This window comes from Marmota flaviventris, chromosome 17 (assembly GCF_047511675.1).
Source record: "Marmota flaviventris isolate mMarFla1 chromosome 17, mMarFla1.hap1, whole genome shotgun sequence".
Taxonomy (NCBI): domain Eukaryota; kingdom Metazoa; phylum Chordata; class Mammalia; order Rodentia; family Sciuridae; genus Marmota; species Marmota flaviventris.
In genome coordinates, this window is record NC_092514.1 from 72,128,305 (window position 1) to 72,142,466 (window position 14,162).

Below are 14,162 nucleotides of genomic sequence, written 5' to 3' on the forward strand. Positions count from 1 at the left end.
AATCCCAGCAACTCAGGAGAAGACAGGAGGATGAGAGTTGAAAGCCAGGCTCAGCAACAGTGGGCACTAAGCAATTCAGTGAGACCCTACATCTAAATAAAATACAGAAAAGGGCTGGGAATGTGACTTGGAAGACACTCAAAACAAACCCAAGTCATAGCATGTGGACTGGGGAAACTGAGGTTCAAAGAGATCAGTGGTTAAGTGCCCCTGGGCTCAATCCCCAATACAAAAAATATATATATATATATCAAGATATGCCTGCTCTACTCAATTGGGATAAGTAGCTGAGAAGCACCTAATTGGAAGGTGCCACACACACCCAGCCAGATGCTCTAGACACCTAAGTCTCAAGCCTGAGTGCCCAAGACTGCAGAATACCAGAGGGGAGGGGATGCGGGGGCCGGGGGTAGGAGGCAGGCAGCCAGGAAGCTGCTATCACAACCAGGAGAGAGCCACAGAACCTGGGCAGAGGTACAGTGGCGTGGCAATGCAGATCCTGATTAAGCCCCATCCCCAAACTTAGAAGGCAGACTGTAGGATTTAAAGAGGAAGACCAGGGTGTCAGAGAAGCCTAGACTCATGGGCAGATGAGGACTGGAAATGAGGTGGAGCCAACTTGGTATGAGATAAGGAGTTCAAGACAATGGACAGAGGTGAAAGTCTCCACAAGGCGGGCTCTTAAAGGGTGGATGGTGATCACCATCACTGTGGACTTGGAGCTTGGTTCTGTAGGCGTTTCAACTAACATTCTCACTTAACCCCATGACCACCTGCCTGATAGAAGAAAGCTGTACTCAAGTTCTGAGTTCTGAGCCACACTGCTTAGTGCATTCATATAACTCATGAGTTATTTGCATTCCCATGTTTTTGATGAGAAACCCTGGGCATAGGTGCTAGGTAGTTTGGCCCAGGTCTCATAGCTCTTGAATTTGCATATTAGTCTGTGTTCTGTAACTGTAACAAAATACCTGAGATTGGGTAGCTTATAGAGAAAAGAGGTTTATTTAGATTACACACAGTGATGGAGGCTGCTAGTCCAGACAACATGGCAAAAGTACTGGTAAAATCATCACATCATGGCAGATGCCTTCATGGCACATAAAAGGGAGAGAGCACATGGTGAGACAAGAAACCAGGAGGAGAGGCTAAGCTCACTCTTTTATAACATTTACTCTTTTTTTAGTGGTTGATGGACCTTTATTTTATTTATTTATATGTGGTGCCGAGAATCATACCCAGGGCCTCAACACATGCTAAGCAAGCGCTCTACCACTAAACTACAACCCCAGCTCAAACTCAGGCTCCCTTGAGAAGAATCTCAATCCCTTTCCAAGGGCACGCCCCCATACTTAACAACCTCCCAGGAGGCCCCACCTCTTAAAGGTCTCGGCAGATCTCACGCCTCCACACTGAGGAACAAACTTCCAACACATGAAACCTTGGGAGACACACTCAAACCATACCCAAATCCTACCTAGCACGTGGACTGGGGAAACTGAGGTTCAAAGGCAAAGGGGACTGGCTCTAAGATAGATCCAGTAGTCTGGCCCCAGAGCACACACTCTTCAACTACAACACCAGTGTTCTAGGTTTAGTGGCTGAAACTCAGCTGATCAGGACAAAACTCATATTGTCCCCCCAACATTATGAAAATTCCCACACACATAGAAAAGCTGAAAAAATAATATAATGAATACCTGTACACCATCAACTTTGATTCAACCATTATTAACATTTTTTCATATTTGCTTTATAATTGTATTACAAAAGTTTTGCTGAACCATTTGAGAGTACTTTTTAAACATTGCAACACTTCACCATTAAATACATCTGCAGGTATTTCCTGAGAATGAGGACAATCTTCCCCATGACTGTAATGACCAATGTCACATCTAATAAAATTAATAATAATTCCACAATAGTATATAAATATCAAGTTCACAATAGTATATAAATATCAAGTTCCAATTACCCCAAAGTTTTAGTGTTCTTTTTTTCTTTTCAAGCCAAAATCCTATCAAGATTCACTCTGTAGTTCTTTAAACAGTCCTACTTTTTGGCATTTTAAAAAATATAACAGATTAGAAAATATTGCAGTGTATTGTGTGCCCATAGTACAATAATTTATTAAATTATTATTTGTTATTTAGCTGAGATATCAGTTCAACTACCTTCACAAAAGCTAAAGTAGCAATGATGTAAATATAATAGAAGTTTGTTTTACTCGTAATAATGCAATCATGGGACCCTCCCTCCTCTCTTATCTCTCTGCCACTCTCAAACATAGCATCCGCCCCGTGATCTAAGATGGCAGCTCCTTCCTTCCTCCTGGTCTTCATTACATCAAGAAAGGGGGAAGGAAATAGGGAGGGCATCACATACAATTTTGCTCTGATCCCATTGATTAAAAGTCACACAGTCTTAGTTTTGTGGCATATGTGCCTTCATGAATTTTTGGTGTCTTATTATTAAAGGGATATGGAAAAATGGGCACTAGAGGTCACCAGCCTACACAGTTGTAAGTGACCATGTTGTTGAACCCCGACAAAGACCACCAACTCCAATTTTAAATCAAATTAAAGCAAGCTTGTATTTGTGTGCACAAAGAGCTGATCAGCATCTGTCTCTCCCAACACAATCTAGAGATCAGCACCCCCAGCTCTCCAGGAACAAGGTTTTATAGCACAAAAAGTTGCAAAGAGAACTTACAGCTAACAGGATTTTAACAAGCATAATACAAAGGCAGATAGTAGGTTAATGATCTACATGGTATTTCAAGTAGTAGGTAGTAAATTCAGATCCCAACATCAGAGTTTATGAGGTACCGCTGAGGTTTCAGAGAAGGTTGTTATCTGGTCAGGGGGAGCCAGGATTTATGAGGCACCACTAAGGTGTTAGAGAGGGTTGTTATCTGGTCAGGGAAAGCCAGGCTTGGGTGAGTTCTAGGCACGGACAGGAATTCCAAACAAGTTTAGAAATTGCAGTAATTTATAGTAAAATAGATATTAACTTTTCATGACTTTATGATGAGACAGCCCCCTGCCGCAGCCTGGCTGGGCACAATTCATGAGCTACTTGTCAAGCAGAAATGAACTTTATTTTTAGAACACACGCAGCACCACACGAGCTCTTCAGGAATTCCCTCAGAGCCCAACTGCCACCACCAGCTTCCAGCGAGCCTCTCAACCCCCACTCCTCCCGCTCTTGAGGCCAATCGGCTGGGTCGCATGAGCGAAGCCAAAAGAGTCCCCCAATGAGCAGCTCCGTGGTCTGAAAGGGCGGGGAAACAGCCCAATGAGCATCACCGCAGAGGAGCCAATCAGCTGGAAGTTTGCTGGGGCCGTGGTGAGCCAATCAGCTGGAAGTTTGCTGGAGCCACTTCGGCTGTGGCTCTCAACATCTCCCCCTCTCTGTTTAATTAAACAACAAGCATGTGGCTTAGGTACCGTGCCTGCCTTAGGTTGTCCAATAGTACATATGGTCCTTACCCGTTATCGGATGAGCTGACCTCAAGGCGTCAGCCTCCTGTCTTAGGTTGGTACCATTGCAATTGGATCTTACCAATCACTGACTACCGGTCCAGTATACAGCCACACCGGTGGATAGGTCTTTGTATCAGCGGGGGGGTGAGGTTCTTTGCCTCACCTCTGTTGGCCCCCAAATTTTAGCTGAACGACCATGAGAAGCAGAAGGGAGGAAGATACACCAAGCCAATTGACGGCTCCTTTTGGAAAAATTGTACCACCAATGACATCATCAGCAAAAATACCCCAACACTACCACAAGTCACTGCACCAACAGATAGTTCACAATGCATACAGGTGAGTTCACAATGCATACAAGTGATTCATAGTCCAGGCAAGTTCTGCAAGCAGTTCAGTGATGGCTATTGCAAAAGCTGTAGATTAGTTTTATTTTTGTCTTCACCAGCACTGGGATGAAGATAGGAATTCTGGCAATAATGGCTAAAGAAAAAATTATGTAACATTCCAGCAGGCACTAAAAGAAAACAATTTTCTGAACAATTTACATTATCCTGAACAGAATTATTAAATATAATGAAAAGGAAAGGTGAAAGTAAACAAACAGATCTGTTAATCTCCTTTTTTGTTCACATATTAAAACAATCCTCAACAGCTGTTTGCCCAATTTAAATTAAACCATTTAAATCACATGAATAAGAAAAAAAATTTTTTGGATCCATTTTTTCATGAGCGCTCATCATATATGATATATGGACATACACACATACAAACATACAGTACAAAACACAAGTGTGCACACATAATATAATACATACAACACATAACATAAAAATAAAGGCCTTGTAACTTTTTACAGGTGAAATCTCCATTGCAATGTTTAAAACTCTATAGTCAAAAAATAGAACTGATCAGCAAAACATTAACCTAAGTCTGTATGAGCTCAAAAAATAAAATAAAACTTCATGATGTGGGAAAGGGCAATAATAAAATAGATACTGAAAAAAAAAATCCTGGTTTCATTAGCCTCCAGGTGTGGAAGAACCACTGTCGCAGATGTAAGGATAGCCAAACTGGAGTTCTGGATATCAGCTGTTATGGATTTGAGCCAAATCATCTTCTTTTTGGTCTGTAGAAATCGCTTTAGTTAATCTCTCTGTAATCCAAATCAGCTGCTGTTCTCCCTGTGGAAACACACAAACAGACCTCCGACTCCGGACAATCACTGGGTCAGGACCTTAGTTAATCTCTCTGGAATCAAATCGGCTGCTGTTCTCCCTGTGGAAACACACAAACAGACCCCTGACTCCAGACAATCACTGGGTCAGGACCTTTCTATTGTCCTGTTAGAATATCCTTCCAAAGTACCTTGGGCTTATGTACATTTTTTGGACACATATCCCTTTCCACAGCACTAAGCCCTGATGAATCCAAATTTTAAGTTTAGAGTAAAAAGGGTTATTTTAAGTTTATCTTTGGGGGATATATACCCCTTTCCAATTCCATCTTTTTGCTTTAATAAGTACATTTTAATAGTTTGATGAGCTCTTTCAACTATGCCTTGTCCCTGTGGATTGTATGGGATTCCTGTTATATGAGTAATGTCAAATGATGAGCAAAATTGTTTAAAAGAGGTAAAAGTATAACCAGGGGCGTTATCTGTTTTTAACTGTTTTGGAACGCCCACAGTGGCAAAATTTTGTAAGCAATGAGCTATAATATCTTTAGTTTTTTCTCCAGCATGAAAGGAGCCCATCAAAAATCCAGAAGAAGTATCAACTGTAACATGCAAATATTTTAATTTTCCAAATTCTGGCAAGTGTGTGACACCATCTGCCAAATATGGTTAGGTATCAATCCTCTAGGATTGACTCCAAGATTAACTTGTAATAAAAAGGTCACACAATTTTGACATTGTTTTATTATTTGTCTAGCTTGTTCCTTAGTTATTTTAAAACACTTTTGTAAAGTATTAGCATTGACATGGAACTTTTTATGAAAATTCGTAGCTTCTTCTAGTGTAGAGAAAATATGTATGTCATGTGTAGTTTTATCTGCTAAATCATTGCCCAAACTAAGGGCTCCAGGCAATCCTGTATGTGCCCTGATATGTCCTATAAAGAATGGATCTTGGGGCTGGGGATGTGGCTCAAGCGGTAGCACGCCCGCCTGGCATGCGTGCAGCCCAGGTTCGATCCTCAGCACCACATACAAACAAAGATGTTGTGTCTGCCGAAAAAAACTAAAATAAATAAATAAATATTTAAAAAAAAAAAAGAATGGATCTTTTTTGTCCCAGATTAGACTTTGTATAGTGGAAAGCAAAGAGAAAACAGTAGAGGAAGGGGAAATCCTACCAGCATCTTCAAAGGATACTATAGCATTAACTATATACTGACTATCGGAAAATAAATTAAATACAGAATCTTTAAACATCACAAAAGCTTGTAATACTGCATTAAGCTCTACCTTTTGAGCTGATTGTTTGGGTACTAAAAATGTAAAAGTTTGATCAGGTGTAACTATTGCTGCTGTACCATTATTTGACCCATCAGTGAATATATTTGGAGCATTCATAATAGGTGTTTTTCTTGTCATTTTTGGAAAAATTACAGGATGCAATGACCAAAAAGACAATAAAGGATTAGATGGTAAGTGGTTATCAAATGAAACATTAGATTTGCACATGATTATTGCCCAAGTATTTAATTCATTAGCTAACTCATCAATTTGATTCATAGTATATGGAGTAATAATTTTATTGGGAGAAATTCCAAACACTCCCTTTGCTGCTTTTATTCCTTTGAGTATTAATTGTCCTACAGCCTCAGGATACCTAGTAAGAATAGTGTTAGAAGAATAAGATAAATGTATCCATAATAATGGACCTTCTTGCCAAAATAATCCTGTAGGAATATTTTTTGTTGGTAGTACAATAAATAATAAAGGCAAACTTATATCAATTCTATCCAAATGCATATTTTCCATATATGTTTCAATGATCTTTAATGCCTTTCTTGCTTCAGACGTTACCATGCGGGGTGAATTTGGACCTGATGGACCTTTTAGGATATCAAATAAAGGTCCCAACTCTCCTGTTCATATACCTAGATAAGGCCTTATCCAATTTATGTCTCCTAATAACTTTTGAAAGTCGTTAAGTGATTTGAGTTGATCTACTCGTATTTGAATTTTTGGTGGACGGACCATGGTTGAGGATAATAGAACTCCTAAATAATTAATTGGAAAATTTAATTGTACTTTATCTATTGCTATCTCTAGATTATAATTTTTTAATAAGTTTGTAAGTGTGGCATAACATTCTAGCAATGTGTTTTTATCTTTGTGTGCTAATAATACATCATCCATATAGTGAAATATTTGTAGTTCAGGATTTTGATTTCTAAGTGGCTGGATTACTTTGTTAACATAAATTTGACACATAGTTGGGCTGTTAGCCATCCCTTGAGGGAGTACTTTCCATTCATATCTCTGATCAGGACCTTCATGATTCAGTGCAGGGATAGTAAATGCAAAACGTGGACTATCCTCAGGATGAATTGGAATTGAAAAAAAAACAATCTTTAATATCTATAACTAAAACATACCAGGTTTTTGGCAAAGCAGACAATTGAGGAATCCCCAATTGAGCAGATCCCATAATAACCATCTCATTATTAATGGCTCTTAAATCTTGCAATAATCTCCATTTACCAGATTTCTTTTTGATGACAAAAATGGGAGTATTATGGGGAGATACAGAAGGTTGTATATGTCCTTCCGCTAATTGTTGTTTGACCAGGTCATGGGCTGCTTGTATCTTTTCTTTAGTCAGGGGCCACTGAGGAACCCATACTGGTCTTTCTGATTTCCAAGTAATTTTTATTGTCTCAGTGGCCCTTTCTGAAAATCCACCCCATGTCTGTCTGTTCCTTGATCTATTTGTATTGGTGCTGCTATACCTTGTTCTTATTTTTCTAATCTTTTTCCTTTCCTAAAAGCTTGTCTAGTCATAATAGTGGGTGCATTTTGGTTGATGTTATTTGTTAATGTCAAACCTAATTGATCTAGGACATCTCGTCCCCATAAATTTACGGGAAGATGATCCAATACATATGGCTGTATAGTTCCTTCACATCCTTCAGGATCCTTCCAATCTAATACCATTGCACTTCTATGGGGATTAGTCGCCACTCCTAGGCCTCGAAGCATTTGAGTGGCTTGTTGTAATGGCCAATGTTTTGGCCATTCTTGATGAGAGATGATGCTAAGGTCTGCACCTGTATCCAGTATACCATTAAATTCATGTCCTTGAATATTTAGTTTTAGCATGGGGCAAGAATCTAAATTTAAAAAAGAATAGCCCAATCTACATCTGTGGAGCCTAATCCCTTGGAACCTCTTTCTACAGTACAACTGGAAAATTTATCATGTAGGCTGGGTATTATTAGTAACTGTGCTATTCTATCTCCTTGTGAAATTACTGATATACCCTTTGGAGAACTGGCTATAATTTTTATTTCACCTTCATAATCAGGATCAATTACCCCAGGACTTATCATAAGTCCTTTTAGAGTAGAAGAGCTGCGTCCCAATAATAAGCCTACTGTTCCTTTGGGAAGAGGTCCTTTTACCCCTGTGGGAATGATTTGAACTCCCATCTCTGGAGTTAGTACTGATCTGGCGGAGGCGCAGATGTCCAACCTGCGCTCCCTCTGGTTTGTCTGATGAGGGATCTAATGGACAATGTGTCCTGGGCACTACCCTGATGGGGTTGCTGGGTTCCTCCAGTGCTCCGTATATTTGTGGTTTTGGGCCCCGGAGCATTGGGCCCCCCTGTCCACTTTTTGGCAATGGAGCCCGATGCCTTTCTCCACGATATCGTGGATAAACACCCGGTCCTTGTTCGTTTTTTGATAATGGAGTACCCTCTATGGTGGTTTGAGAATGGCATTCATTAGCCCAATGTCTCCCTCTACGGCATCGTGGGCAAATACCCGGTATTCTACTCCTTTGATACCTAGTTTTGTTAAACCCTCCTCCTATGGGGCAATTCCTTTTAAAATGTCCTGTTTGTTCACAATTGTACCATGTTCTTGGCCTGGCATCTAAAGCCTGTTTTACTGTAGTTGCCACGATTTGCCCTCGTTCATTAATGTCTCTGGCATCTAAAGCCTGTTTTACTGAAGCTGCCACGACTTGCCCTTGTTCATTAATGTCTCTACATAATTTAATATATGTGTTTAAATCTTCATGTTTCCATGGTCTAATGACTTCTCTGCACCAACGATTTGCTTGCTCATAAGCCAGTTGTTTTATTAATGGGATTGCTTGTTCTATATTCCCCAAAACTCTGGTAGCTGTTTGAATAAGCCTATCTACATATTCAGCGTAAGATTCATTATCTCCTTGTATTACCTTAGATAATTGACCTTGTAAACCTCCATGCCCTTGTAAAGTCTTCCATGCCCTAACCGCATCTGCAGCAATTTGTGCGTATACACCAGGATCATATGCAATTTGTAGCTGCTGATCCTCATAAGGTCCCTTTCCTAACAACATATTTAGATTTCTCTGAGGATAACCAGCTGCTGCATTTTGCCTAGCCGTCTCCTTGCAAAATTCCTCATTGGCAACCTTCCATAACAGGTATTGTCCTCCATTTAGCACAGCTTTACACATATTAGCCCAATCTGCTGGCGTCATGTTCAATTTGGTAATGGATTCGACCATGCTTACAGTGAAGGGTGCTTGAGGACCATGGGTTGTTACAGCCTCTTTTAGCTGCTTCACTTTTTTGAAATCTAAAACATGGTGAATTCACTGCCCTCCTGCCTGTTCAATTACAGGGCATGCTGATCTTTGAGGTCCTGTCTCAGGATCCCATCTATCAACTACGGGGGTTGAGGGCCTTCCAGCATATGGAGGTAGAGCTGTTGGTTGGACACTTACGCCCTCTGGTGATAGAAAGGTGTTAGTAGCAGCCTCATGTTGTAACTTCTCCCCTGATGGCTTTTCCTCCTTTAAATTTTCTTCCTCTGTCTGACTAGCTCGAGAGGCCTTCTCTTTTACTTGATCTAACATGTCTTCTACCATAGTCTGAACTGAAGGCTTTGGACTAGGCAAACAAAATCGTATCATCATCCACAATGGCAATGTGCCAACTGGCAGGGTTCCTGGGTTTTTCTTTTCCCTCTCCCTTAAATCTTCACCATGATGGTCCCATTGTGATATATTCAACAACTCCTCCTTAAAAAGCCACGGGCTACATTTTTGTATTGTATCAACGTATGCTCTGACTGCTCTTGATCTTTCTGGGGTGCCTCCTTCCTCTAACAATTTACTTAACACTCTTTCGGTTTGTTTTTAACTAATTTCTGATCCCATATTTCTACTATAAAGATAACACAACCCAACAAGATAACACCAAACAAAACCGAAACAGAATGGAACAAAAATTCATTATATCAGCCTTTCTATCCTCCTGAAATGTCCATCCGTCCTTTCTCCCTATCTGTTCCCCAGACGCAAAGAGTTTTTACTCAGGTGTGAGCGGTTTTTCTTCCGTCTCACCCATCTACAGGGACAGGCAACTTAAAACAAAAGTGAAACAAATGAAAGAAGAATCTTAAAATGGCTACCCATCCTCTCGCCCTGCCCTCAGGGGCGAGCAGTTTACCTTATCACTTAACCCTCAGTCTTTCCCCATGCGGCCCAGCAAATGCTGCAGTCTGGCTGGGCACAATTCAGGAGCCACTTGTCAAAAGAAACGAACTTTATTTTTAGAACCACACACCACACCACACAGCTCCTCGGGAAAAACCCTCAGAGCCCAACTGCCACCACCAGCTTCCAGCGAGCCTCTCAACCCCCACTCCTCCCACTCTTGAGGCCCATTGGCTGGGTCGCATGGGCGGAGCCAAAAGAGTCCCCCAATGAGCAGCTCTGTGGTCTGAAAGGGCGGGGAAATAGCCCAATGAGCATCACCACAGAGGAGCCAATCAGCTGGAAGTTTGCTGGGGCCCTGGTGAGCCAATCAGCTGGAAGTTTGCTGGGGCTGCTTTGGCTGTGGCTCTCAACAGCCCCCAATCTTTTTTTTTTTTTTAGTTGTAGATGTATACAAACCTTTGTTTATTTACTTTTATGTGGAGTTGAGGATAGAACCCAGTGCCTCACACTTACTAGACAAGTGCTCTATCACTGAGCCACAGTCTCAGACCCAGGCTCCCAATCTTTTTTTTTTTTTTTCAGTTGTTGATAGATCTTTATTTTTATTTATTTATATGCGGTGCTGAGAATCAAACCCAGTGCCTCACACGTGCCTGGCAAGTGCCTACAGCTGAGCCCCAGCCCCAGCCCTGAGGCTCCCAATCTTAAAATGGAATTAGGCTGGGTTCATCACATGTAAGGTGTCCTGAGTCGGCTCTAACACTCCTTCTCACTCACTGTGGATGTGGGTAAAGTTTGAAATCTTCCGCTGCTACATCATACCAATAACAATAACAAAGACTTAACATTGTTGGGGTAGAAGCCATAATGGAAAGTATTCAAGTTTAAAGAAACTCTCCTAGGACAGAACTCAGAGCAGAAACCTGTCAAGGCGAAAACAGAGATGGTTGTCAGGGATGGAAAAAAAATAAGAGCCAAAAGATACATTCAAAAATTATATGAACTAGGCTGAGGTTGTGGCTCAGCTGTAGAGCGCTCACCTAACACGTACAAGGCCCTGAATTCGAGCCTCAGCACCACATAAAATACGTAAAATAAAGGTATTGTGTCCAACCACAACTAAAAAAATAAATTAAAAAAATTATATGAACTGAGCAAGACCCTATATCAAAACAAAAATAAAAAAGGACTGGGGTGTGACTTAGAGGGTTTAATCCCCAATACAAAAAAAAAAAAAAATCAAGCCCAGTGGCACACATCTATAATCCCAGCTACTTTGGAGCCTGAGACAGGAGGATCACAAGTTCAAGGCCAACCTCAGCAACTTAAGGAAACCGTGTGTCAAAATTAAAAAACAAAAAACAAAACAAAAACAGAAAGGACTATAGATGTAGCTCAGTGGTAAAGTGCCCCTGGGTTCAATCCCCACTACCAAAAAAAAAAAAAAAAAAAGTTAAGCAAATCCTCCTTGAGAGTCAGCCTGGCTCCCAGTGGAGAAGGGCCTCCTGCTTCCAATACAGAGTCACAGCACATCAGCAGGAGGGGTGCTCAGTCAGCACTTGAAAGATGCAAGTGCCTGGAATAAACAGAGGTAGAGGGAGCGCAGAGTTAGACACTCTGATCATGAGCTGGATAATCCTGACCAATGTTCTCTCTTGAAAATAACATGAAAAACAGAGAACACACACACATGCACACGCGCACACACACACACCTGCACAAGCATTCTGGCAGGGAATGGAACACACACGCACATGCACACACATGCACATATGCACACATGCACATAAACACATGCACATGAGCACACACACGCGCATACATGTGCACACACACACCCAGGCATTCTAGCAGGGAATGACAAGGCCAAGATCCAGAGGAAGAAGGAAACCCAGAGAATTGAACCTAGTGCCTTGAGCGGCTTTTTCCTGGTGGTAGTGACTAATTTAGGGAGAGGCACCTGAGAGCAAGCTGACACGCTTCCCTGGCTCACAGGGATGCAGAGACGGATACAGGAGATCACGGTGTGCCAAGCAAGGGCCCCTGATAAAAGCTCTGGGCTGCAGGTCGGGACCCCCCAGGGAGCACATCCTAGCAGGGGATGAGCCAGATACAGATCAGACCTCTAAGGCCACTGGAGCACAGCCGTGGGCATCTCCATCCCTGGCTGGGCTAAAGCCCTGGCCTGCCAGAAGCAGCCAGAAATCCACTCTGAAGGAATGGAACATCATCCAACCTCAAACCACTCCAAGTTCTCACGCACCATATTCAGAACACAATGGACGCACAGGCAGAGGCCGCCGGACACTGGGTACGCCCCATGGGAAGCAACAGGAGCTGCACAACACCACACAAGCCCAGGCTGTACAGGCAAGGCAAGCACCCTACCACTGAACTGCACCCCAGGCCCTCAACCTGAATCCTAACAGCTTACAAGAAATACAAGGAATGGAGGAGCATGTTCAGCGAGATCCTGGAGATGGAACCAGCCACATCCAGAATGTGGAAACTATAGAGGACAGATACCTCGGCTTCCTCAACAAGAAAGTGGGGAGGGGGATAGAAGTTCAGTGGGTTAGACCCAGGGGAATGAAGGGAAGGGAGGGGGAAGGGAGTAGGACAGTCAGGAGAAGGAATCAGACGTCACTTTCCCATGTTCATGTATGAATCAATACACGACCAGTGAAACTCCACGACACGTTCGGCCACAAGAACGGGAAGCTCTACTCCATGTATGTGAGGTATGTCAAATACCCCTACTGTCACGTGTAACTAGGAAGAACAAATTAAAAAATTAAAAAAGAAAGTGGCAGAGGAAAGTGGGAGAAGGAGTGTTTTAAACTTAAAGAGCCTTTAGAAGAATATCAACCAAACACAACATGAGGACCTTATTTGGATCCTGATTCTAACCAACAACAGTAAAAAGACATGGATGTGACAACTGGGGACATTTAAATCTTGCCTGATAAAAAGGAATGTGTGTGAGAGAGAAATTTTGTTGTTGTTGTTTTAGTTGTAGTTTTGTAGTTGGACACAATACCTTTATTTTATTTTATTTTTATGTGGTGCTGAGGAACAAACTCAGTGCCTCAGCACATGCTAGGCGAGCGCTCTACCTCTGAGCCACAACCCCAGCCCCCATGATTTGGTTTTATTTTACTGTTTATTTGTTTTGTGACAAGATCTCACTGTGTTGCCCATTAAGAATTGCTGGGGATGTGGCTCAATAGTTAAGCAACCCCTGGGTTCCATCTCCAGTACTACTATTACTACTACTACTATTACTACTACTACTGTTACTACTACTACTACTAAAAATAATGATCCAGTGGAGGAGGGAGAAATGAGAGGGGCTCTAAGTGAAACCAAATATGTTCAAGTTAATAACTGATAAAAACGAATGACGGACACATGGGGATTTGTTTTATTCCTCTCTCTCTCTTTTTAAGTATGCTTATAATTTTTATAATAAAACCACAAATATATGAAGCGAGGGCTGGGGTTGTGGCTCAGTGGTAGAGCACTTGCCCAGCATGTGTGAGGCCCTGGGTTTGATCCTTAGCACTACATTAAAATTAAAAAAATAAAATAAAATAACACATTGTGTCCATCTACAACTACAAAAAAAAAATTTTTTTAATTATGAAGAGAAACTACAGGCATATGAGGACAAAAGACAATCTGGGTGAAAACTAGGAAGGAACAAAAATGGAAAATAAAGATCCACAGAGGATACAAATAATGGAGTCATTAAGCATGGGTTTAAAAATAAGTATGCATAATATCCAAAAAAATAATAATAAAACACAAGATGGGGAATTTAACAGAAAACTAAAAACTGTCAAAAAGAAGCAGAAATTCTTCTAAAACTAAAAATACAGTTGCTCTCCCTTGATCACAGAATACAGAAGCAGCTTGATGACTCTCTGCCAAATTGGATGTGGGCCCCGGCACCCAGTGGCACAGTCAGGGTTGGGCAAATGGTCGGAGCACAGAGACAGGTTCTCC